The sequence below is a fragment of the Neodiprion lecontei genome, chromosome 6 (assembly GCF_021901455.1).
Source record: "Neodiprion lecontei isolate iyNeoLeco1 chromosome 6, iyNeoLeco1.1, whole genome shotgun sequence".
NCBI lineage: Eukaryota > Metazoa > Arthropoda > Insecta > Hymenoptera > Diprionidae > Neodiprion > Neodiprion lecontei.
The window spans coordinates 22,720,081-22,744,195 of NC_060265.1; the positions used below are offsets into that span (position 1 = coordinate 22,720,081).

General features: G+C 41.2%; 1 protein-coding gene and 1 long non-coding RNA gene across 5 annotated transcripts in view; one reads left to right on the plus strand and one right to left on the minus strand.

The window, feature by feature from the left end:
• The window catches only part of LOC107218064 (small conductance calcium-activated potassium channel protein), a 161,715-nt gene extending 156,356 nt beyond the window's left edge, over positions 1-5,359 (minus strand). For both annotated transcript variants that reach the window (XM_015655813.2, XM_046743925.1), the window contains exon 1: positions 4,664-5,359. The gene's annotated coding sequence lies outside the window, so the exon portion shown is untranslated. The remainder of the gene's footprint in view (positions 1-4,663) is intronic.
• LOC124295128 overlaps positions 1-22,432 on the plus strand; it is a 158,281-nt gene extending 135,849 nt beyond the window's left edge. For all 3 annotated transcript variants that reach the window (XR_006905032.1, XR_006905034.1, XR_006905033.1), the window contains 2 exons: positions 19,939-20,070; positions 20,440-22,432. This is a non-coding gene — a long non-coding RNA (uncharacterized LOC124295128). The remainder of the gene's footprint in view (positions 1-19,938; positions 20,071-20,439) is intronic.
• Positions 22,433-24,115: the final 1,683 nt, after the last annotated feature.

A 24,115-nucleotide genomic window follows, 5' to 3' on the forward strand; every position in this document is an offset into this window, starting at 1 on the left:
ATATTGTTAAGGGTATTGAAACAATTTCCGCAGATGGAGTGCGGACGAAAATAGGAAAAAGAGTAACTTCTCGGTAAAAGCTCTCAGAGTCTGTACAATGCCGGCGGATTTTCGCGCATGAATATGTATACCGTAGATTACCGTAAATATACATCCAGCATATTCTACGACTCTGCATATCGCATAGCTCTGTCCGCAAGCAATTGATTTTCCCCGTGAATTTTCTTCACTTCTTACCGCTCATCTCTTCCCACCGACGCCAATACGTTTGTTATTCCATATCAATTTTTTCCATTCATTTATTCATTCTGTCGTCTCGAATAATGAAAAACGAATGACCACCTTTACTAAATTACACGTTAAACTTTCGAGTTTCATAATCGGTTACCGTTCCCTTTAACGCGCCTAATTTGAAGGTCGGCACGCACTGTCTGACTCTGTAACTCGGCTTCACCGCTCGAATATTGCTTCGCCAAACTTCAGACCGACTCCCGTGAAGTTACACTCGAATGATAAATAAGCACGTGCTTTCAGCTAATTGAAATTGGCATTCCCGATGGAATAAAGTCGGCCTCGTCATATGCAAAACCGACCTAGCATCGATCGCTCGTACGAAACGCACGTTCACATGCATACGTTTCAGTGGCCGAGAAGCAAAACGCGGATACCTCAAGTCGTCCCGGCAGCATCCATTCCTAAGACCAGACACCGCGTGCGGAAGAATTTAACGACCTTGCTCTGGTATGGCGTTGACTATATGGAGCTACAATAACTCATTCCCCGGAGAAATTTCCGCGCAACAAATCTCCTACTTCTCTTCCTTCTCGGTCACGAGTTGCGGACGAATTCCAACAGGATTAACGGTGGCACTCGAGTGTTCCTAATTGGATCCGCGACATTTTACGCGACGAAAAAAAGTTGACGCAAACTGTGATCGTAAGCTGGATATTCATATCCTACGCAAAGAACTACTCCGCGGAAAAGGGTGGCTGACAATTCTACAACGGCGGCAGTTTCCCCTTCAGCTCAAATTCGAACTCTTATCCTATTATAGTCCGTGGCCTCTCCATGTCAGGCTGTAGGTATCCCCACGGCTCTTGTCGTGACCTCTTTACACACGTGGCCCACATGCATACTTATGAAGTCTTCCTTACCGCGGCTCGAATTAATGGTCTGACAAGCTCCAGTCGACACACGGCTAATTAGTCGATACTCCATTCTCGTATACCCGCCAAGATTCGTTTCCGCTTTGCTCCTCTGCAGGATGCGTGCAGTTGGACTATTTGCGTGCGTTTAGAGAATTGCGCATATCGGCTCCCGTTGGCCCGTGCTTTCGACGCCATCATCCATCTTTTCGACACCGGCTATAGTCGTCGAACGAATATAAATTTCATCGTCGTGCCAAGTTTCGGCTGCCGAGAATGTACGTGGAAGCAACCGTTTTCCACTTTGCCTGTAGACTAACTTTCTGGCTTGGAATTCCATTCTGTTTTGGATCTGACCGCATTACGATTATACATGTACCTCGGCATTTCGTGTGTACAATGCGAGAGGTTGATCCATCGCTCTTCGGCTGTACGATACAGACAGTTAACATACATACACTTGAATTTCAAAGTTTGCTGTGTTACAAAGATTCCGAAAGTGCTGAGTTCCCGTTAAATTTTACTCCCGTATTCGCTCCCTGCTCTATTAGTATTTCCGTTTGATTATATGTATACCCGAAGGTCGGGACGGAACGTTTTCGGCAATAGCCTTGTTAGACGCGTAAGTGTTCGGGTAGGTCGTGATGAACGTAGATCGTACACGAATATTGGCAAAACGATCTGGTCCACGGTGAGACTGAGGCGCTTCCGCGTTTAATCTGCTCCACGGTTATGATCGAATGGTAAAATAAACGATTCTTTTTTTTTTAATCTTTTTTCTTCTGCGGCTCTAGTAGGTCTGTTTTGAATCGCATCGAGAACGGGATTTACGATCGCTGCTGAATGGGGATCGCTGGCTCGCGTCGCCTCCTCGGCAATCCGCCCTTGCAATAATAGCTAACCAAACAATATTCGCGTAAATTTTGGTACAATATTAGTGTTTGGATAGGTGCTACTAGCCGCTCGATACTAAACCGTCGAGTCGAAATAACCGCTCAAACTAGATAATTTCACGCAGCCTGCCGCCTCGCCGGTAGTATAGGATACATGCATCGTGTAATTGCAAATTTTCCTGCAGAATTGATCAAACCGTCCTTTGAACATGCAAAAATTGTTCGGCGTTTTTTTTTTTCAAACGTAGAAAACCGCGCCCACAGGGTTTACCGATGCTATTTCAGTTCGCGTGTATAACATTTATAACAAGCCACGTTATTCCTTATACTACTAATCATTTCACCTTTGTGCCTACGGACAGAAACAAACCTCGGAATAATTCATCGTCAAATCTATACGCGGTGAGTCGTGGAAATCTATACCTCGTTGTGACGAATTGAAGAAGTTATGGTCCCACACACGACTTATCACGACATCTATAAGCTGTTTTCACTTTCTCAAACCGAAGCAAATGTCTACCAAGAATGGTATCAAATGATTTAGCGACACACCCTGTCACATATGAAGAAAATACTGCATGTTCCAAGGATTTCTATCTAATTATAATATAATTACGGTATTATTGTCGACCGTTCCTCGGGTTCTTCTGTTTCTCTCCGTTTCTGATACATCTGAACCTAAATCGATTGGAAACTGAATTGAAAATTACGACAATACGTAACGAAGTGCAGTTCTTGACCCGGTATCGTTGGCAGTTTCCTCGGTACGGCGTCGATCAACCTTAATTCGTGTATAAATACGAAGGGTGTGTACACAGCCCCTTTATTCACGTTACACCTGGGATGCATGCGCGATAACGAAACGTTCGTGTCGTATTACGAACTCGCTCTATGTTATACTTACCTATATACCGTGTGTTACTAGTGCGATATATTTATACATCACGCCCCTAGCAAGGGCAGAATCGGACATTGATTATTATAAATTACTCGGTACGGCCAGGGCTAGGGGTGGGCAGCAATGCTATTGATTGGTCGGTTCCTTCAATATTATTTATTCAACGACAGCAGAAACAACGCGCGCCTATGCCGGATAAGTAGAAAGAGCACTATACGCAATTAGGCTCACTACGTGCTTGCCTGACTGCCGCCTTAATCTACGTAATATACCTTTCTCGCAACACGCGGATATAATTTAATACCGCGTACACGGGTATCGTCCCCTGTCCTGCGTATATAATGTATAAATACACCGTCCTGTGCATTACACGCTGCTCAAACAACGCAGACCTGCAGGCGTGTTCGCGAGCTTGCGGGAGCTGTATGACAATGAGCTTATCTATCGCGGATTCGATTTTCTTTTTGCATTCGTAGTTTCTGATTGAAAAATAAAAGCGAAATATAATTCCGTGAGAACTATTCGTGACACGTCGTTTCCGCAACGCGAAGAGATCGAGAGACCTAGTTGAAGTACACGCTTATCGAGGGTCTGCTCTTTCCCGTCCACGTGGTGCAAGCTCGATAAGTTTTAAAATTAAATTTCACGCCCTGCAGTTCTTTGCCAGATATTACGAGCTGTGCTTCGCGAAATTGCGAATTTCTTACAAGGGGTGAGAGTGTCAATGCCGTTTTATTAAAGCAGAACTGTCGCGGTCGGTTTGAGCGCGCGCCAACGGGCAATGGATCCTGAATGGACCGAGGGATCAAGGGAATCGCCCGCGGTTCCGTCGGTGGGTCGCGGTACGTTTCTGCTTCTTGACCGGAACCCTCAAAGGGTTGATTCGGTCACGTGTACACAAAGCCGTCTGACGTATAACGGGCCGGGTTGGATAATGTTGATAAATGCAGCTGACCGGAAAAGTTACGATTTCGATAACACACTGCGGTAAAGGAGGTGAAAAAATTGCGAGGTCTTTTCCCGGAGTTGAACTGTCGGTTCTCCATCGCGGCAATTCGACACGGACAATACACCGACTGTGTGCGAAAATGAGGGGGAAGCTTTTAACGCACCTTTTAGCAAACGTGCTTGCCATCAGTTACTCGCGGTTATGTAATGAGAGGAGCAGGGGAAATAATCGAGGAGAGATCAAAAAAAAAGCATTAAAAGAAGGTGGCGGCGTTAACAATCGCCGTTGTTTCCTATCTAAATTCTGCATCAACGGTGACGTCTGCAGCTCGCGAAGTTTAAATCTATCTATACGCCACTGGCTGCTACAACGTTATAAATAAGTCAGTACTTTCAGAAGCATCGGAGAATATGCGTCACACCGTATGGCGGAAAAAAAGAAGAGGAAAGAGACAGAGGTAAAAAAGTTCTTCCGAGTTGGTCGAGATGAGGACATTTGACCGAATGAATCTTTCATTTTTCCAACCTTTACTTCTGCTTACTCCTACTTCCGGCACCACGTCACGCGGCGGGGAGGGATTAGTCTTGAAGTTAAATTTATATCCGTCTCTGGGTCGTATTTGTATATTTTACAGATGCATATTATGGTATGTAAATTATCGACGGCGTCGAAAGCTTAGTTTAATGGGGGATCGGCAGTTGAGGGGAAATATTCTACCGATTTATATCTACAGGGAATATAAGACAAAGTTATTTTTTATGTCTTCAAATCGGCTTACCGTGTTGGTTTCTTTTTCTTTCTGTTTTCAGATGATAATGGCAATCTGGTAAAACTTTAGCCTGCACATGGTCACCGTTTCCTATTTTTTTTTTTTTCTAGTTCTTTGGTCTTTCTTTTCTCGATTAATTTACTTTATTATAATTCGTTTCTTGTTTCTTTCTTCCTTTTCTCTGGTTTAAAATTTTTTTTTCTTTTTTTTTCGGATTTTGTATTCGATTTTTTTTTTGTTTTTTATTGCGCAAAATATAGACAATTGACAAATGGTTTTCTTCGGTTCTTCGTTAAAGCTGATTTTTGGTTTCCGTTTTGTGGATTTTTTTTTTTTTATTTTCTGTTGCTTGGTGTTGTTTTTCGTTCTTTCGTTTTCAGGTATAAGGCATGTTATACTCCACACGTTCGATATGAATTGATATAATACGCATGTGTGTATATTAATATACCGTCACGCCCGAATGGTTGTCTTTTTTTTTTTGTTTTTTTTTGTTTTTCTAATTTTTTTATTTACGCGTTCAGTTCCATAACGCTTGGAGCAATGATATAACAAGCGGGGACTGAATAGTTGCAGTGCAGGCGACGGCACTAACAGCGTTACACACTTTCGGACACGCGGCGCAACACGTCGTGGGCTCAGCCGGCGCGCACAACGTCAACACTAACTCAAGCCAGAAACGTGGTGGACGTCGCGACGCACTCTCGAGGTCCGTCGGGCGCCGTCGGCTCGTCGACGCGCGCCTCCAACGACCATCGGCAGCAAGCAGCGGCGCCCGTCGTCGTCATGACGACGCAAACTCAAAAATATATCCTTACTCGTCGTCGTTATTCGGCTACGTGCACTAATACATACAATAGTACCGATTCGTTTGTTTAGGTAAATTAATAGCGCCGAGTACCGCTGTTATTACTCGTCTCATTTCACGCGAAACGCCCGTCGAAGTTACAAGCATGCAACGACTGAGTAGGTTTTGATTACTCTTCTGCACCAGTTCAACAGATGAATCTCAACCGAAAGCTCATGAATTTCAACCGAAAGCTCCCGGGCGCTGATCGCTCCAAGTCACCGGTAAACGTGGGTGTACCCAACAGTCATTCCAAAGAACCAGACCCCTAAACCTCCACCCTTTCCCTCCTTACCGCAAAGAAATTTATTTTCACAAGAGTCGTGGTATTTCAAAGATTTACTGTTTTAGGAGATAAGTGTATACGAATACACACGTATATGTGTGTATATATGTGTAGATGTGTGTACGCACGGATGGATCTGCCCGCTCACGCGTTTCACTCTATGGCATATGTTCCTTAAACAACTCGGAGAAGCTTTTTGCCATGAAATTAAGTTAGTACATCTGGATTGACAGCTTGTTTGAAAACTGTATCTCGTTGAAGAATATGAATTTATTTGTTGGACTGAGTGTTCTTTGTCGTTTATTTATCTTTTTTTCTCTCCATCGGCATACCGTGAGTGAGGAATTGGTGAGGTCTTTATTTTTATTTATGCATTCGAGTCATTTTCACTGAGAATTTACCATCTCATATCGAGATCGATAAAATAATTGATCACAGAGTAGCGGCTTACGTTGTACTCATCAATCGGTGATAGAACGATTAGGGATCGGTATCACTGGTGTATACACTCGTTTACGGAGTGAAATTTATCAATTCGAAATATAAATTGTATTGGATTATTACGGATCGGTAAAAAGCACGGCTAAGCTTGTGCACGTAAAATGGATGAAAATTCAAGCTACCGAGCAAGATTTAATATCGATTATTGAGATGTGGATTCGAAATTCATACTATTCCACGAAATCTTTAAAATTTTGAAGTCTACAGTACGCAATTTGTCAAAGTGGGTAACCATTTCAGTGAGTTAATTATTACCTCAGTATCGTCACTAACAAAAATAGTACAAATGAAGTGCGGCAGTTACTCAAACGAATCAGAAACTTCCTCCGAGTATTTTGTGGGATTTAATATTGACGAAACGATTTTACGTTGTTTTACCGTTTTTTTTTTTTTTTTTATATATCCCATGACTTTGATAAACTGAAAGAATATTCAAAACCAATTAAAGTGATTGATAACATTTACGTTTTTCACTGATAGCGAAAAAACACGGCAATCATACAATGGAAAATTTTATTCCATTAATAAAGGGAAAAAATCCTTCCGACATTAAATTACCCTAAATTTTGTGGAAATAATTCCTTGATAAAACGGTTTATGGAGAGTAGCCTGATTCGAGAAGTATTGCTTTGAGGCACGGCGTGTTACGGCGAAACTTGAGAAGCCATCGAGGGAGAATTTCCTACCTAAGTTTGTTGAAACGACATAGGAATTTATAACCGCATACGTGGCTACATATTAACGTATAATTGCCCGTGACGTACTTGACGTTTTACGACTTCTTTTTTTTTTATTATACAAATGGGACGTCATTTTTTCATGTTACGAGGCAATATTATACGTACGTTATATATATATATATATATGTATATAGAAATATATGCCGATATTTTTAATATATTTTTTTCACTGTTCTGTTCTCTTGTCCCGAGTTTACGACTCGTGTGAGAGGTAATTTATAACTGAAACATTGCCGTTGAGTTGCAAAAGAAAAAAAAAAAGAAAAACTAGCGCAGCAATTCGTCGAACGGTCTCATTTTATTTTACACAATTTCACGCCATAAGACAAACAATTACCTTTTCACTCAATTACACCTACGCGTATAAATATCTGCACAGTCTGCAAGATTCATGTGCTCTTCTGAAAATTTAAATATTCACGGTTGAGGTACCGTATTTATCGTACAAATCAATACTACTCAATCAACTGAAGTCAATTAGCCAATGGAAACAATTTATTGACCGTATGAATCTCTTGTAGTATAAAACGTACAGATCTATAGACATTCGTCACATTTTCGTCCAAAACACGGACCTCAGATCGGTACCAATTAGAACGCTGCTTCTATTTTTTACTTCAAATCTGCTGGACTATCAAACGTTTAACAAATTTCCAGAGGGTAAAAATAAAGGTGAAATAACTTTGTTTACCATAAAACAAATGTGTAATGTACAAAGGTGAATTGAATCACATTGAACTGCGGGGGAAAGATTCTTTTATGGCAGAAGCGAACAACGGGATATCATTTCGTTCCCCTTTTTTTTATTGGTTTGAGTTAAACACAATTTCTAACCAATCCTCACTCTGAGCGTGAAAAAGTAAGCTCCACCTCCTCTAAATTTTTGATCCGTTTGATTCCCCGCCGGCTTTGTTATCGGGGCGACAGAGTTTATTATAAACCGGTATTACTAATTAAATTATTAACACCCTAGCTTTGTTTATGTTAATGAACCGTAATTAAACGGCGTAATAAATTGAACGATTGTATTATAATATTCATTATTTTTATCATGCAACAAATCGTGAACGAAACACCAGTTTTTGGATCTAGAACTGTTAAATAATAATACGCACAAGCAATTATAACCGTAGAGTAATGATGGAATTGTGATTTTTATTTTCTAATCACACGGAAGCTTGATTATTATAAATAATTGATCGTAATCCCATGTATAAGGTCGGAACTCGTGGTGTGATTAACGTCAAACAGCTCCAGGTTATTATCAGTATCTTCGTCCAATCAGAGACGCAAGTCGCAGTTATCTCGCTTTTTGGTACTCGATTTCAAACCCGCGGAAGTATCTAATTGAAAAATAATTAATTATCGGCGATTGATGCGCGTTCACCTTTGTACACGGGGTGAGGTGATGAATATCGGATACAATGCAAACACTACCATACATGCAGCTGCATGCTTAATAAAGCTTACGCGAAGCAGAATCCTGGCTATTATATCTACTCGGTAGAAAATCCAATATACGCGTATTCGCGTCCAACGAGTAGTCTGGCTCAACCGCTGTCGCGGCACGGTGAAAACTTAATACCGTCGTACCTGTCGTTTCTGGGTCGCTATGCTGCTGTGAAAATACTGGAATCCACTCCGGAGAGGAAATTCTCTTTTCAAATATAAGTATTTTCGTGAATCTCATCACTGTCTTTCATACTATCATCAATTTACAGTAGGCGGAATAGATTCTACCCCCATTATGCGCTCGCGATGCAGTGTGACGAAATATTTTCCGACCTTACAGCTGACCGACATTCATTGTCACTTTCAGATTTTCAAAACTTTGATATATCACGCAGTTATGGATGCGTGTCGAAATATTTTATTTTTTTTTTCTCTTGGCCGAAGACGAACCGTTCGGAACGATATTCAACGCGGTTTCGTTCATGCCGTGCCGAATTGTTGAATTGAAGAAAACCGATCAGTGCAGTAAATGAAAAAATAACACGAGTGGAATACAGGATGTTTTGAATGAAAGGGAAGAATAAAAATGCTTTTGAATATCCGCTGAGGAATTATACGGTTGCGGAAAATCTTCGGCTGTTTGCCTCGCCTGCAACGGTAGAATAAATTTTATATACGAAGGGAGACTCTCACTCGGATAAATACGTTTGTACGAGTACATGGAGATGCAAATAATACAGAGAATACTCCTGTACATAACGTTTTGTTTCCCATGGCATCGAACTGGCGAGGTTTTATACGTTTACCTGCAGTCAGCGCCTAAATTAAACAGCGAATGATTAGCCACGATTCTGTTCAAATAATTAGAAGTCGACGACAGTTTTTACTTGGAATTTGCTTGGAATGATTTCCTGCGGTAATGAATCGTTTATGAAAGTTTCAACGTAACAGCCAAGATTCCGGGAAGTTCATTGAAAATTGTACAAAATTTCATTAGCGTTCGCCGGGTTTCAGGATTAGGAAATTATGCGATTAATGATTGTATATCCAATTAACAATATTACCTCGTCCTAGCATCGATTTTCTTCCTCGAAATAATTGGGGCTTTGCATTAATAACGTCGGAGCGCTTTCACCTCAGGATAATCTCATCTACCGAGATATCAAGACGAGTGAAACATGCAGTAGATCTTAATAGTACCACCTGAAGTCACGTTGCTGAAAACGGTAATAATCCCATCTGAAATGCAGACTCCTGGCAAGCCGTAAGGCTAATAAATTTCATCCGAATACGGTATATCAGGGTAGGAAAATCAGCAACCCTGCCTCGAGCTTCACGAGCCACCGTTATTTCACGCGGAGGTTCAATTTCCGACTGTAAATAGACCCTGGTTATTTTCGCATAACATTTGCGAACGTGCTGTTATTCTAGAAAAAACAAATATTTCGTCTCAGGTGATCGAATTGGTGGTCAGCAGCCCGTTAGAAATTGTTAGACAATTTACCCTATCGTAATATCTTATATCACGTTCCCTAGGCCAAGTTGTTTGTCTCCGTTATTTCATGCGCTAAAGCACCACTCTTGTTTCGTCACTTAACCCGGGTTGGGTTTAATCAAGTAGCTGAAAAGGCGTGAAATTCTCAACCCCTAAAGTTTCGACAATAAACATGCTTGTACCACCGATCCGAAGTCGGCACTATGAAAAGGTGGCCGTGTGAATTCCTGTCTCATTTTCCGTCTGACTGATTTCATGTAAAATTTCCAGAATCCCTTGTGTGCCTCTTACAAATTCCGCCTGAATCTTACCACTGGATCATGGACCGAGTCGTCGTACGTCGTGGCGAAACTGAACGAACGGTTTCTATAATTTTTTAGCACTAGCAGGGTCCCGTAGGGTGCCAAGTGACAATGGAACTACAGCGTGGTGTAATTATCGCGTGCCTTTGCTTCACTTGGATTCGCAAGGACCCTCTGCGGGCCGACCCTTCTTAAGGAGATGACGGCAACGGAGGTTGGAAACTGAGGAGGCGGGAATTTCGGAGCTTTTGAATTTTAAAGAGAAGCCTACACAGCCTCTAAGCGCCGTGTGCCTTGGTAGAAGTATGCACGGATTGAAAAAACGCAGGAGTCCTTTACGAGCCTAGAGTAAATTCATTCTTTCTTCTTACGTACCTGCTTACGTTTCTCCGTTGTCTGAACTCCATATCTGATAATTTTATCTACAGTGATAACGTGCCACGTATAAACTAGCAATAGGCCAGAGATTTTCCCCCACAGATCCAGTTTTCAGTTATTTTTCTACTTGGAAATTAAAATTTCCTTCACCAACGTACAGCACACCGCTTGAAAAGCAACCATCGAGGGTCGTTGAAAGTAATTAGATGTACAAGGCTGCGGAAATTTGTCACAAGGTTCGTGAAAAATATTCCCTCATCGATACTGGGGTGGAAAATCGTGACATGAGCTTTATATAGTGTATTTGGTAACAACCCGATATGTATCATATTTTAAATCTCTGGTAAAGCGTGTACTGCTATATGTATATATCAGTAAAATCTATTATTTCGAGATGGATTTAGTGAAATCATAGGAAGGCCGAATTCACTGTATATGAGAAAAAGCAGTTTTTCAATCAGTTGTGAAACGCGTTGACTGACCCAATGAATTTTCAACTCAATATTGGTGCAGAGTTGCAATAGTTTCCACCGTTCTTCTAGCCATTGTTGCTACGGTTCTACTTTAGTTGGAACAAAGCAAAATTCAGTAATACACGTACCACGGTTACCGAAGGCGTCGCTGCGGATTGTGTGTACAACAAATTATATTTGTGGTAAACAAGCGAAGCGTGTAGCGAGGGATTCTCGGTCTGATGCGCGATGAACTCGGCTTTATTTGTGTAGAAAATAATCAGCGAAAGTACAAGAGGGTACAGGCATGCAGCCGAACATCTGATACCTTTGGAGAAAGAGATCGAGAACTTAATCGAGTTTCTCCAAGTCTTGGCGAAAATTTTTTTCTCCCGATAAGAATAACCTCACTCCCCAGTTTCCCAGTCTTCCACAAGCCGGCGATAATTTTTGCATTTTTCGCGATCTTTTGCGTGCTGTTAAACTCGGGTAAACTGAGTGAATCGTGGGGAGGTTGAAGATTGCTGATTTCCAAAAGCTCCAGTTAATGCCTAATTAGAGTGGAGTGACATTACGTAATTGAAGCGCCGGTACGAACCGGCACAGAGTCGTTCAATCAGACAAGTACCGTCCTTGGTCGCGAATTTAATTAAAGCAACTAAAACCACCTATGTTTGATGCGAAAACACCTTACAGCTATCGTGCTAAAATTATTTTTCGCAAGAGTCAAAGAAGGTAAGAAAGACGAAGTATCGGATGACTATCGAAAGCTCCCACGAGAGCAAAGTGGCTTCATATTAATCAGCCAAAAACCTACATAAAGAGCTTTGAAACGCTCAACTTTTGATCCGCATCTCGAGCTTCGCTTGATTGAACGAACACTGTTATTTGAGTGGTTTTAAAATAGCGTTTAATGACCACCGCGAGTTTATTAAGTTTCATCGACAACGATGTTATACGGAGTCACGGGATCGTTTGACATCGTTATTTTAAAACAAGATATCGGTTCGTTGTAATTATCTCTCATTGCCAGACGAGATCAAATAATATACAACTAAATTGTTTAATTCACCCCTCAAACTGCCTGTCGCGATAATTGAATTTTCTCGTCAACTCATAGATTTCAGTCAGTTCAAGTAGCTCGAGTCCCGTTTCATCCAGATAAACATCAACGACTTGAATTCTCTCCGGCTATACTCGGTGGCTACGTCGCAACATCTGGCACAAAATACCACCAACAATACACTTTAACGTAACTAATTTTGCCGACCTTACTTTTTCCCTCTTGTTAGTCGATCGATCCTTCCTCAACATCGCCGCGAATCTACGGTATAAAAGACAGATGTACGGGAAAAAAAAACCTGTTCGATTTACATGCGTGACGGTGATTATATGAACAGTACTTTTTTGGGGTAGAAATTACAGGGATTATGGTAAGCATTGCTTATTAACATGTTGAAGTTACATTCGCGAATTTTCCAAGTAATTTTTACTCAAATAACTACTGTTCCATACCATATCGTCGTACGTGTAAATCTTATAGATCTCGTTCTTCCGCGTGGATGCATTCTCGTAAATTGCCTATTATCATCCTTGTCTTGATTTTCAACTCGTCAAATCGACGCGTATGCAGTGTATCGAATTTTTCCAGCCAGGCGTGGCAAACGGTTTTTATTTGTTTAAATTGGAACGAGTATCGCGACCTCTTTAGACGGCAGCCGCAGGTTGAAATGTAAGTTTTTCTCGCAACGTCTGTCCATTTTCGTAACAGCCGACCTTGGTCGGAATAGCATTTACCTGCAGGTTGGGCCGATCCTTCGCAGGGTGGTAAAGGGGTGAAGCTGCCAGTCAAGAAATCAATAACACCACATTTTACACCTGAGGGTTCCTTCCCGACTCTCCCTTCGACCCTTGACCTGCACCCTCTAAAGGCAGAACACGGACATCCCGACTGTGCCTTGGGCTAATAATGATTGACAAAGAATTTATTGACCAGCGTCCGCTGCTCTTGGCAATACAGCCCTAAGATTTTCCCGACGTTCGCTGATTGTCCGTTCTTGAATTCGGCAGAGATGTTTTGTGTTTTTTTTTTTAACGACGCTCAATCAAATCACGCGAATTTAACAGCAGGTGCTGGATCATCTTCGCAGAATGAACGTGGCCGCTTTTAACTACGACGATAATCTTTCCTCTGCCAAGAGTCTTCCGACTCGGGGTATAACGTAGGTACATGTAGCATGAACAAGATGCGCGAATTTGCGAGAAACGAAATTCTTTTGTCAGGAACCGCGACGTTTAAGCGTTTCTATTTCTCGATCATAGCGAGGTAAAGACTTTTCCAAACCTACGCAGATGCGATATTTATATCCACGTTGCAGGAGTTTGCACAAGCGTTTATGAAAGGACTGACGATGCTTGTGTTTGCGGAGAGTTTTACATTCCCCGGTAATATTCAACTTCACGCTAATCAATTGATTGGATCAGACCCGACCCCTTTTCACGAGGATCGAATATCGTGCTGGCGCTTTTCAGGGGTCACGTGTGATTGTATGTTCGGCCGAAGATTCCCGCTAGGTACACGAACAAGAAACGGATTTCAGATTTGAGTGGTTGGCCTGATACAGAGGTAAAAGTATTCTAAAATTTATACATCCGCATGCTCTAAATAGGTTAAAGTGATTAACGAAATATGCCGTTTCCATGTCTCCGTGCTATTACGATTTTCAGCCAATGACTGGCTGCGATGAAATCTAATCTAATCTAATCTACCCCGCTATTCGCAGAGCTCGTTCCAATTCTGCAGCACTCGGCACTTTTCACTGTCTTGTACGAGCGAATTTTGACATCTGGAAATTGATGGTTCCGTTACAAAACTCCCCGATTAAAGAGACGGATATTACATGCTTTCCATGTCGGAACGATATTTAATTAGCTCTCGTTACACCCGCCCTTCATTGCCGCGAGAATTCTTCGGATTCAATTGCCGTTTGTCGTTTCAGCCGGAATGCATACCTGCAGTAATTTTTCATTCGTATGCAAACGACGACGTCGCCGAGCACTCGTTGTACCCGCGATCCAGAAGCTGTCGTCCGCCAGCTTTGACAGTTACCGGGAATGCCTTTCTGAGTCCATTTCTGCTGCAGGTATATCCTATATAGCCGACATCCCCTCGGTGTAATTCGCGTGGGTCGGGTCGAGTGGGAAGTTCGTAAAACATCCGGATGTTGATTCACGGCTCTGAGGTTCTGGCGAAGAACTCCAAACGGAACCGGCTGTGCCTGTAACAAGCAAATAAAAGAAACTCTCACTTTCCTAATTCGCGTTATGTACTTAATCATTCTTATACCATATCCGGCTCACCCGTTTTCGGTTCCAGCGCGCTGATCCCTGATCCCGAAGAAGTTTGTTTTGTTGACGAAATAACGGCCCAGGAATAACTACCGCTTTCACGTTACAGCCACCTTATCCATTTCAATCTTGCATAAAAAACGTACGATGCACCAGCAGGTCTGGATCGAAGGGAAATTTTGCAAACTTTCTGTAATTTCCACAAAAGTTTTCTTATAAATCGACTGAATTTTTCACCGTATGAAAGAAAGGATGCAACGATCTCTTCAAACCTACCTCACTCGCGTTTATGGAAGTGAATAATTATAGTATCGGATAAAAAGTTGAAGGCTGCACGTTTTTATGTTGCTATTAAATATGAAGTTTATTGAAAGTGATCGTTTCGGTTTGGATGGAGGCCAAATTGAACGGGGATGTAGCCACGTGGTTTTTTCAATGATGTAAATATAATTGGAACGAAACTTGCTCAGTTATTTCATTAATGCTTGCGGATATTCCTTGGCAATATTTGAAACGCTGTTCGGACCGTTTTTACCTCATTCTTTTGGCAAATCATTCGTATGTATCAAACTACGGTTGGTCATAAATATGAATGCCACTCTTATACTGCCTATTCTAATTTAAATAACTTTTTAACCAATACGTTTCGGGCTTTCATTGGAGAGCTATTTTTAAGAAGTTGCCATCTCAGATTTGATCGTGAATCGTGCAGCTGGAAAATGATAATTAAAAGAAATGAAATAGCGAAAGTGCCGTTGAGAGGATGAAAATTTCACGTAATATATGTAATGTTTCACGAAAGATAATGCCTGAAAATAATTGTCTTCGGTTTATATGCGGAGGAAAAAAAACGAACCAGAAAAATACCGACCAACAGAATTGGAAGAGAAGAGTTTAAAGAATTTCGCGATTTTATCGCCAGTTTTACGACTTATTTGAAATAAATCCGCAGGCCTGCACATTACGACGCCTATTTGCTACTCTGATTTATGGGAGCTAAAAGTATTTCGAATGAACGGAAATTCTGAAGATTTTAAAAAAAGTGCATCTTGGGAAATCAAAACCCCTGTAGATTTATTGCTACATTTATAGGTCCGGCAAAATGAATGCGAAAGTATACGAGTTGTGCGATATTTCCTTACTACACATGTATTATAAATCTTAAAATACCAACTAGTTGGTGGAATGAAGTGTTCGCTAAGAAATATTATTTCTCCTTGGGGTCTGGAACCTTGTGTAACCAGTACCTAATAATTCAATTAGCGAATAATCACGTAAAAGTGTAGTATATCGCATGACCTTCTTCTTACGCAACCCATTCTTCATCTCTGCCACTTACACAATTTTCCCGAAAGCACGAGATCTTTCAGAGACAAACAAAAAATACCGCGGTTAAGGAATGGCTTATCCAGGACAACAGAGAAAGCAAAACCAACGGGAGTAAGAATTTTACGGTGTCAAAATAATCGTGTGGATGTAATTATTCTCCGTCGTAATTGAAGCCAACTGATCGTAAATGCTGGAAGAAAGATCGCTGGAGTAAGTGTAATAGGCTGCAGAATGAAACGAACAAGTCGAAAAGATTAGAACATTTTCGATGTGACATCGATCGAAAGTCTGCATATTATAAATTATCGGCAACATTTCATATCCATCCTCTTTTATTTCTGTTCCTCTCCGTCGAGCATTCTCACTAAATTTTCGTGATGTAATTTACTGGCACTTGAACTGGATGATTGCTGCTTGTGAGACGGGCGGAGGAAACTCCGGTGCAATCGCGTGTGCCATACGAGGAACGTTTAACAACCTACCAATTTCGGAGAGGAGCGTGGATAAGTTACGTAAAAAACGATTCCTGGTATGAGAGACTAGTATAACATGGATACCACGTTTAATGCGGAAAATACTTGACGGTACCCGTCATCATCGTGACTTGGCTACCTTCAATCAAGGCGAATCATTCCGAGCTGACTCAACCATCCCACGAACAGCTCGAAACTTATTCCATCCATTCCTGCAATCCAGCAAAGTGCTCGTTTGTTCTGTACTAGTCTGCTGCACCTGTGTGCGGAGCTTCGGGTTATTCACCCAAGGACCGCAGGGAGCGTCGCGTGCCGTGTTGCACTGTGTTATGCCAGCCTCTGACATGCAGCCACGGCAGGTACCGAAGTGCCTGACTCTGGATGTGAATAGTGCAGCAGTTGGGGCAAAGGTGGGACAGGGTACGTTTCGCGATTTGCCGGAGCCTTCTTCGCGGGGTGCAGTGAGGACACGATGAACTGCGGCTGCATTGGAAGTGGACTTGTCGGTATTCCCGAGTCCCTGTTTCGCTATCCGATTTGATCAGAGTATGCGGTAACACATCGCCGACTGGTAGAACTTTAATTGGGTCAGAATCATATCCGACCGAAGTGTCAGAGGAGGAGGTGGAACCAGAGCCAGGTGGAAGTCCAAAACCATCCTTGCACTCTCGCTGTCATAACACACCAAATGCGACTAGCTGTCACCGCGATAAAAATACCGGTGCCAATAACGCGCGGTGTTAATTATTGGATATAACATTACGGCTCTTTGTAGAGATTCGCTCGTTTTCAGATACCGGAATCGTATTACGTGCAGGAATAACTGTCGATACAAAGTGTGTCGCATCAAAAGCAGACGGTACCGTACGGCTGTGGGACCATAAAACGTTTTACTACCGGTTAGTTCTCCAATATTTGCCGCATGAAGAATTTACTGTTGTACAGTGTACAAAGTAGCTGAATAATAACAGCGACAAGCTAAGCTCGCGTTTCCGAGTCTCGGATAGAATGCTTTTTAAAAATAAAGCTTGCCTTCGTCCGACAAAATTTGAAGAGGTCCTGCGCTGCATTCAGAGCTTGTAAAGTTAGGTAGATACGCAAACCTCGACGATTGTCCAACGTATTAAAAACGAATGAAGTCTGATTAGTCCGACTTTCTCATGTCTCACGTTATACCCCGTATTCTTCGCCCGCGTGGTTAGATTGAGACGATGCACAAAGGGTTCAAGTTTCCACGCGCAGGACTTCAGCTGAAAATCTTTACAACGGCCAATTTCCTGTAGTTGACTAACTTGTTCCCATCTGATCGTACATCGTAGAAATGTGCGATACTTTCCATATCGACATATTCAACTCTGCGACAATGAAGGCGATTATATTTTTACGTCATACAAATTACCTAATAGTACCGTGCCACAGGAAATATTGACGCAGGATTATTATCGGACAGAAATCGATTCGGTTGCCTAGGTAGTAAACCGTGCAATACAGTGGACACTATTCACGTCGAAGCTACGTACTATATCTATGTGATGTTCGCAGATATGAATGGAAAATAATGAAACGGTTTACGTAAAAGAATTTCAATTTCCGAAGCAGATCTTGAATTCGCGTTTCAATTAGTTGATAACGATGGTTTGTATCTGATACAATTTCATCTCAGATGTCCAGGAAGACGGTACAGCTACCTACAAACACGCTAACGATTCAATGGTACCCGGTGGAATTCCTCGCTCGTAATTACAAACTTCTCGAAAGTCCCACGGCTACACAAGCTCTAACATGACCTCGAGCTTTTGTTTCATAATTAGCTACTCTGTATAACGAAGCACCAATTGGCGACTTTTTTTTCTGCACGACAGGCTCTTTCAGCTGGGCACTATATTCCATACCTCAAAGTGTAATTTGAGAGACCAGCGTCCCCACATTTTCAATTATCATCATCTCTTCGCAGCTGAAGTTTTAGCCAACGAACAAATTGGCACTCGTGAATTCAGCCAGATGCCATGATTACGTCACGGTACCATAGACACGTTTTCAAGGTCCAGCACTCGCTTTTTTTTATTTGTTCCAAGTTGGAAATAACGATAAAGTACTCGAAGGCGTCACCTTTTGCAATTATTTCCTGCATCTTTTTAACGTATACTCTTCTCATCGCATTGGTCTGTGGAAGTATGAACTCGCAAGTGAACTGGATTACCCTGACGGAGGAAGGAAAGTCGTTTGAGGAGGTCGCATCCTAACAGTGTTATAGGCGACAAAGAACCTTCAGAATAGATTAGCATGTTGCGTGAATCACCTCTTTACGCTGCCTTCAAAATTCCCGGCGTTACATGTCTACCGCAAAATATGCAAATTCAAATTTAGCACTTGAAACACCGTGTGTGGGACGGCTGTCCAGCATCGCGATAGAAATTCACAGACTACTGCATGCGTCTCAGATCCGATACCCTGATCTGATTTCCTCTGACGTTATCCTAATAATAATATTTACCGAATCTCAAACACCAGACTTTTTACCTCGATGTCGTTTGCGCTCGCGAAATAAACCCTCGAAAGACTTATCTGTACTTTGAGTGTTACTTTGTTATCACAAATGGACTATGATTTTACGTTGTAGCTATAACAGTAAATCCTGTCAGTTATAATAAATTTATTACTGTCGGAACTGTCATCACCGGTACACATCGTATTTTCCTGAAATTTTCTACTCTTCGTGTTACGCGATCAAACGAATATATCTCTGCAGTTAAAAGTCCGTTGTACAAGAATTGAGTCCATGACAGAGTTGGATGCGAAACGTAGTAAACAGCGGGATGAATTCGGAATCAGAAAACACATGCAAACTACAACGTTTCGCTTGTTTCGTAAAACCAACTTTATTCCCGTTTATTCGTTCTATCGGCTTTCCTCGTCAAGGATACGAGTTCATAGATTGAATTCTCGAGATTCTGCGATAACTGAAAAAAATCTGAGAGTCGGGAAACTTTAAACGTTACCCACTTCTCCTAGTTGAATACAAGTTATATCTATTCAGATTCTACATTTAATTATCTTGCAGATCTACAAGGTTTCGCGTTGCGTAGGTTTCGATAATAAGCGACTAGAAAGAAACTTCCGAATTCAAAAAAATTACCTTCACACATTTCGTACCTATCCCCCTTTAAGATGCACACGCCTCTCGATGTAACACCCATCAAAACGTGCTGGCCACATTTATTTGCACTTTACGTGACTTGCTTCTTAAAGAGCTGAGAGAATATACGCTTTGCAGGGTCGGTACGGGTTGCTGAATTGGAGGGTCCGTATGTTTGCCCGCTGTTTGCGAAGGTACTATAATATGCCGTGCCGTATATACACCAACTTGTATCGAACATGTTAGTTTTCGTCCGTAACTTGAAGTGGGTCAATCATTCTTCCTGCTTAATAGCAATCGATAAACTCCGCCGTCTCGATTCATACCTAACTACAAAGGACTGAAACCCTATAACCTTGTTCCAAAATTCACCCAGTCAATGAATTACACTATTTGTCACTGGCTAGTTCATATGATATTCATACGTATTAGCAACTGAATACTTACGACTAATTCATGAATCACCTAATTACGATCGTGGATTGTTAGTCTAAATTGATATTCTATCAATTTAAAAGACTTGTTTAATATGATAAACATTTCAGGAGTCTGTAAGCATCGATTGGATGAATCGGGCCATCAACTACGACTGCAGTTCTTCGTCAACTGTATCTGCTCACCCGGTATGAGAAATCTAGGCTGTCGGGATGAGCGGATATTCAATTAGCCAGCACTCCGTAAGTAGTTAGACAAAAGCTTCCATCTCTAGTCGCGACGTCTTCCGGTTCGCCTAGTCGTTCGCGTTTGTGTTGTAGGTATCTAGAGTCTGAGGCTGTACATCAAAGAGACTGTCGATGGAAATGCAATTCCTATGTATTCCAAATTATATTAAATAGAAATAAAGTTTTCCACTTACCTAGATAGTCGGTGTAAATGCAGGGTGGTAAGAAAATGTTATTACGGCTATGACGACATTGATTTACGATTTTCTTCGTCTTCGTTTCTCGTATCTCAATAAGATCCGGAAGTTCAATCTATTGATTGCATAGTTGAAAATTTATCCACGACCTCAGCTCGAGAATTTGCCCACACAGCTTTTGTTCCAGGTTTGAAGAAGACTACAACGGAAAAGCCCCGATGATTCAAACCCGCATCCTCAATCTCCCGGAGCAGCTTGAAGCATGGTAAAGGAATCCCCGCCAGCGGGGTTAAAGAATCGAATATCCACTTCATCCCTTGATTCATCTGGTGCAAACCGGAAAGTCGAATGATTCGATTCCCATTTGAAACACGATTCGGCCCAATTTCCGGCCATGGAACCGGCGTAATTAAATTTGTATTACAGAGACAAAAATGAATGCTACATTAATGCGTCTACTCTTGCTATTCTACTTACGCTGATTTTCACCCGCATGTTTATAATCTAAAAGCCACCAAAAGCAATATCATTTGCTTACGGTTTTTAGACGTGTAATAATTCTGCAGTTCCGACAATTAAGTCGCCGCTGCAATGCCGGAACGCTTACAAAGATTGCAGGACGTTCTACGTGAGTGCTTGTATCAGTTTTACTCGCACACTAATTCCCTTACCGTTAAAACGGTCTGAAATCTCATTGCGTCAAAAGTAATGACAGCTTGAATTTATATATCCTAACAGCTGCTGCTCCACTTTGGTATCAGGGTACCTACGAGACATAACAGCCACGGCTTTTTACGTATTCAAGCTGTAAAAGTGTTCCTCGTATAATTTTTTGAGAAAAAATTTATTTTTTAAAATGATTCTTCCTTACGGGTAAATTCTGCAAATCATACCAAGGGTTAAAGCTTATGCGAGTAAACTGATCCTCATCACTAAGGAACCCTAAAAATTACACCTTTTGAACATTCGAATTAACGCTTTTCTTGCAACTGCCCATAATTTCCATTCCGAAAACTATCCCCCAAGTGACCGCAGCGGATGCTTGTTCTTTTTTTGGAAGTAACCCTTGGGTCTAGTTGATGTCTTGCACGAACATTTCCAAAATAGTTAGGGTAACTGTTGTGCCAACTCTGTATGCCTGTGAATTACGGCTTAAGAACTACCGAATTACGTTCACACGGCAAAAACCTCCTGTCTAGAGATGGTATCACGTAACTGTAAACCGGTTTTTATCTTAACATACATTTTATTGCTCAAAATTTTTGATGAGAATTCAATAGTAAGACTCTAAAAAAGCTGTACAACCAACGCATGTAGTCTTCATGAAAAACTACGAGTGTATAGGAAAATCAAATCTAAACAGGTTCCTTTGTTTATTCAGCAACGAAACATCAGAGCCGAACAACCCTCAACCGCTTTGCCCGTCATATATATATGACACCGCTCAAAAAGGTAAACTACTACTTTCATCTATCATCGAATTAATAATCTGCTGCATGTACAAATACAACGAGTGATTCACACGGAATCGGCTATATATAAGAACAAAAGCTTCTAATACTAACACCTGCGCAGGTACCACACACGAGAATATTATCAGCACGTTTCGAATGAATGTATGTAGTACAAACATAGCAGTGAAGAACATTGAACGAAATGAGTTACAGAGTCTAGTGCATGTTTTTTTTTCTAATTTAAATGTGGAATTTCCGTACTAATATCTTCTGCTTCTTTGAATTAAGATGTGCGAAAAAATCTTTCGCGGGCCACAGAGCAATTCTTCGCTAACGCTAATGCAATATATTGTAGAATGTATGCAAAGCGAGCAAGGTAGCAATTGCTGCTTTAGCTGATATTTTAATTTATGTTCAAGAATATTCATTCGCAAAAAAATTTCTTAATATTGAAGATGGTGTGTATTTAAGTTTTTTTAAACCTAATCTATGAACATTTACTTTTGCTTCAGAAGATACGCGTATTACGCATTAAGAAATATATCTGAGCGAATGTTATTTCATCGCAGAATGATCAATGCAATCATATTTCAAATACCTACAGTGTTTATTTTTTTCCCCGTAAAACATCCTAACGAATTTTTCTCTCAAGTCTATAATCCTACTATAATCCGTAGTGTTCTGTACCGGATATACAAAAATAAATATTCTATAAATAAATATAACATATATTATACACAAAAATATATAGTATATAATCCTACTCAAATCTGTAGCGTTCTGTACCGAATACTCTAAAATAAATATTCGCTATCGATCTCAATAGTTACAACAATTACCAGTTATGAATTGTATTCCCTCGTCCATATCATTCCTCGAGATGTTCCGACCTATTGTTTGGAGCAGCTCAGCGTTTATAACCATGTGCTGGAATAATGCTGGGGAGGACCTGGATTGCCATGGAAATGTCTGTTCAGCTATCAAGTACATAATCAAGGCTCCTGCTGTTCGAGGATTAACTCAAACCACGAGAGAACGTACAAGTACAACTATTAATAATAATAATCACGCTATGCATATATGCATGAGAATGGATCCAGCGGAATTCAATACACCTGGAGTAACACGTCTTATAGTCGGTACGTATCTATTCCAAATATACATAATCATTTCTTGGTTTATCGATCGTATGGAAAACTTTGTAAATCCCAAAGTAAAACAAAGGACAGTATAGATGAAATCTTACTGGTGTGTGTTTCTATTACTTTTATGTGAACGGTCCTTTGCAGAGATATTTTTCACCGCTACATCATTAGTTTGATCCCAACTCCGATCCACCCCCATAATCGCCTGTGATTCAAACGCTACGATATTGATTGGCTTCGTCTATATTGGTAGCAGTTTCAGGGTCCCAAAGATATATCAATGCTAAGATAACCGCTGTCTCATCAAGACAACTGCGTCGAGACGTAAACCGTTTAGAAAAGCCAATTAATTCTGGCGTTTACTGGTTTACACAGAATGATTCAGTCGTGGCTGAAGTGCGTTTTTGTCTCTACGAAAGATGTCGATGGATCGATAATTGATCGGGAATGATTTGGCTGTAAATTGATATTGCGAAAACGAATAGTTATACATCACGAACAGCGGGCTTGTTATTCCCAGGTATTTCATTGTATCTGGTACAATATATTATATCGAGCCTGTTGACTTGGAGACACGAAGTTCACATGGCGATCCGAGCTCAACTGAAGGGAGAAATGCGCTGGTAATCTTTGCTCCATATTTTATAACATGGTAATTGAAACAAACGACGATTTGCTGACAATAAAAGTCTTGATCCTCGCCGAGGAACGAGGAAAGGAAAAACCAGGTTTAATCTCGGGGAATTTGTAACGGTAGTAAATTCCCATGGAATGCTCCCTTAGCAGTAGAATTTTCGTCCCGAATGACGGAAGTGGAATCCAAAGACCAGGCTGGAACGTAATTTTGCCTTGAACCAAAACCGTGACTCGGAAATTTCACTCGGTCTGGAGAATGTTTTCAAAGCTGTATAGATATGTATAAAAAGCGTGGGTGCGTGCCCGAAAGTGAACAGCAATCATATAACTACGCGTAAAGGTGCACTCGCAACCGAAGATGAACTACTTGCGCGTACTCAACGTTGGTGAAAGATTCTTAAGATGCTGCTCAGAAAATGAATGGTTAACGGGCCAGCGAATTGTGCATAACAGCTGGATGAGGAATGGGATAAATTGAGATTGATCGTCAAACGTTACCGACAATCGTACAAACTTCACCTGGAGGACGAAATAACGTGGTAAAATTTTCTGCCGTCTGTGCCGGAAGAATTTTATAGTCTGGATAATTACTTTCCGACTTTCGTAACAAAATATCGTTACGATTAGC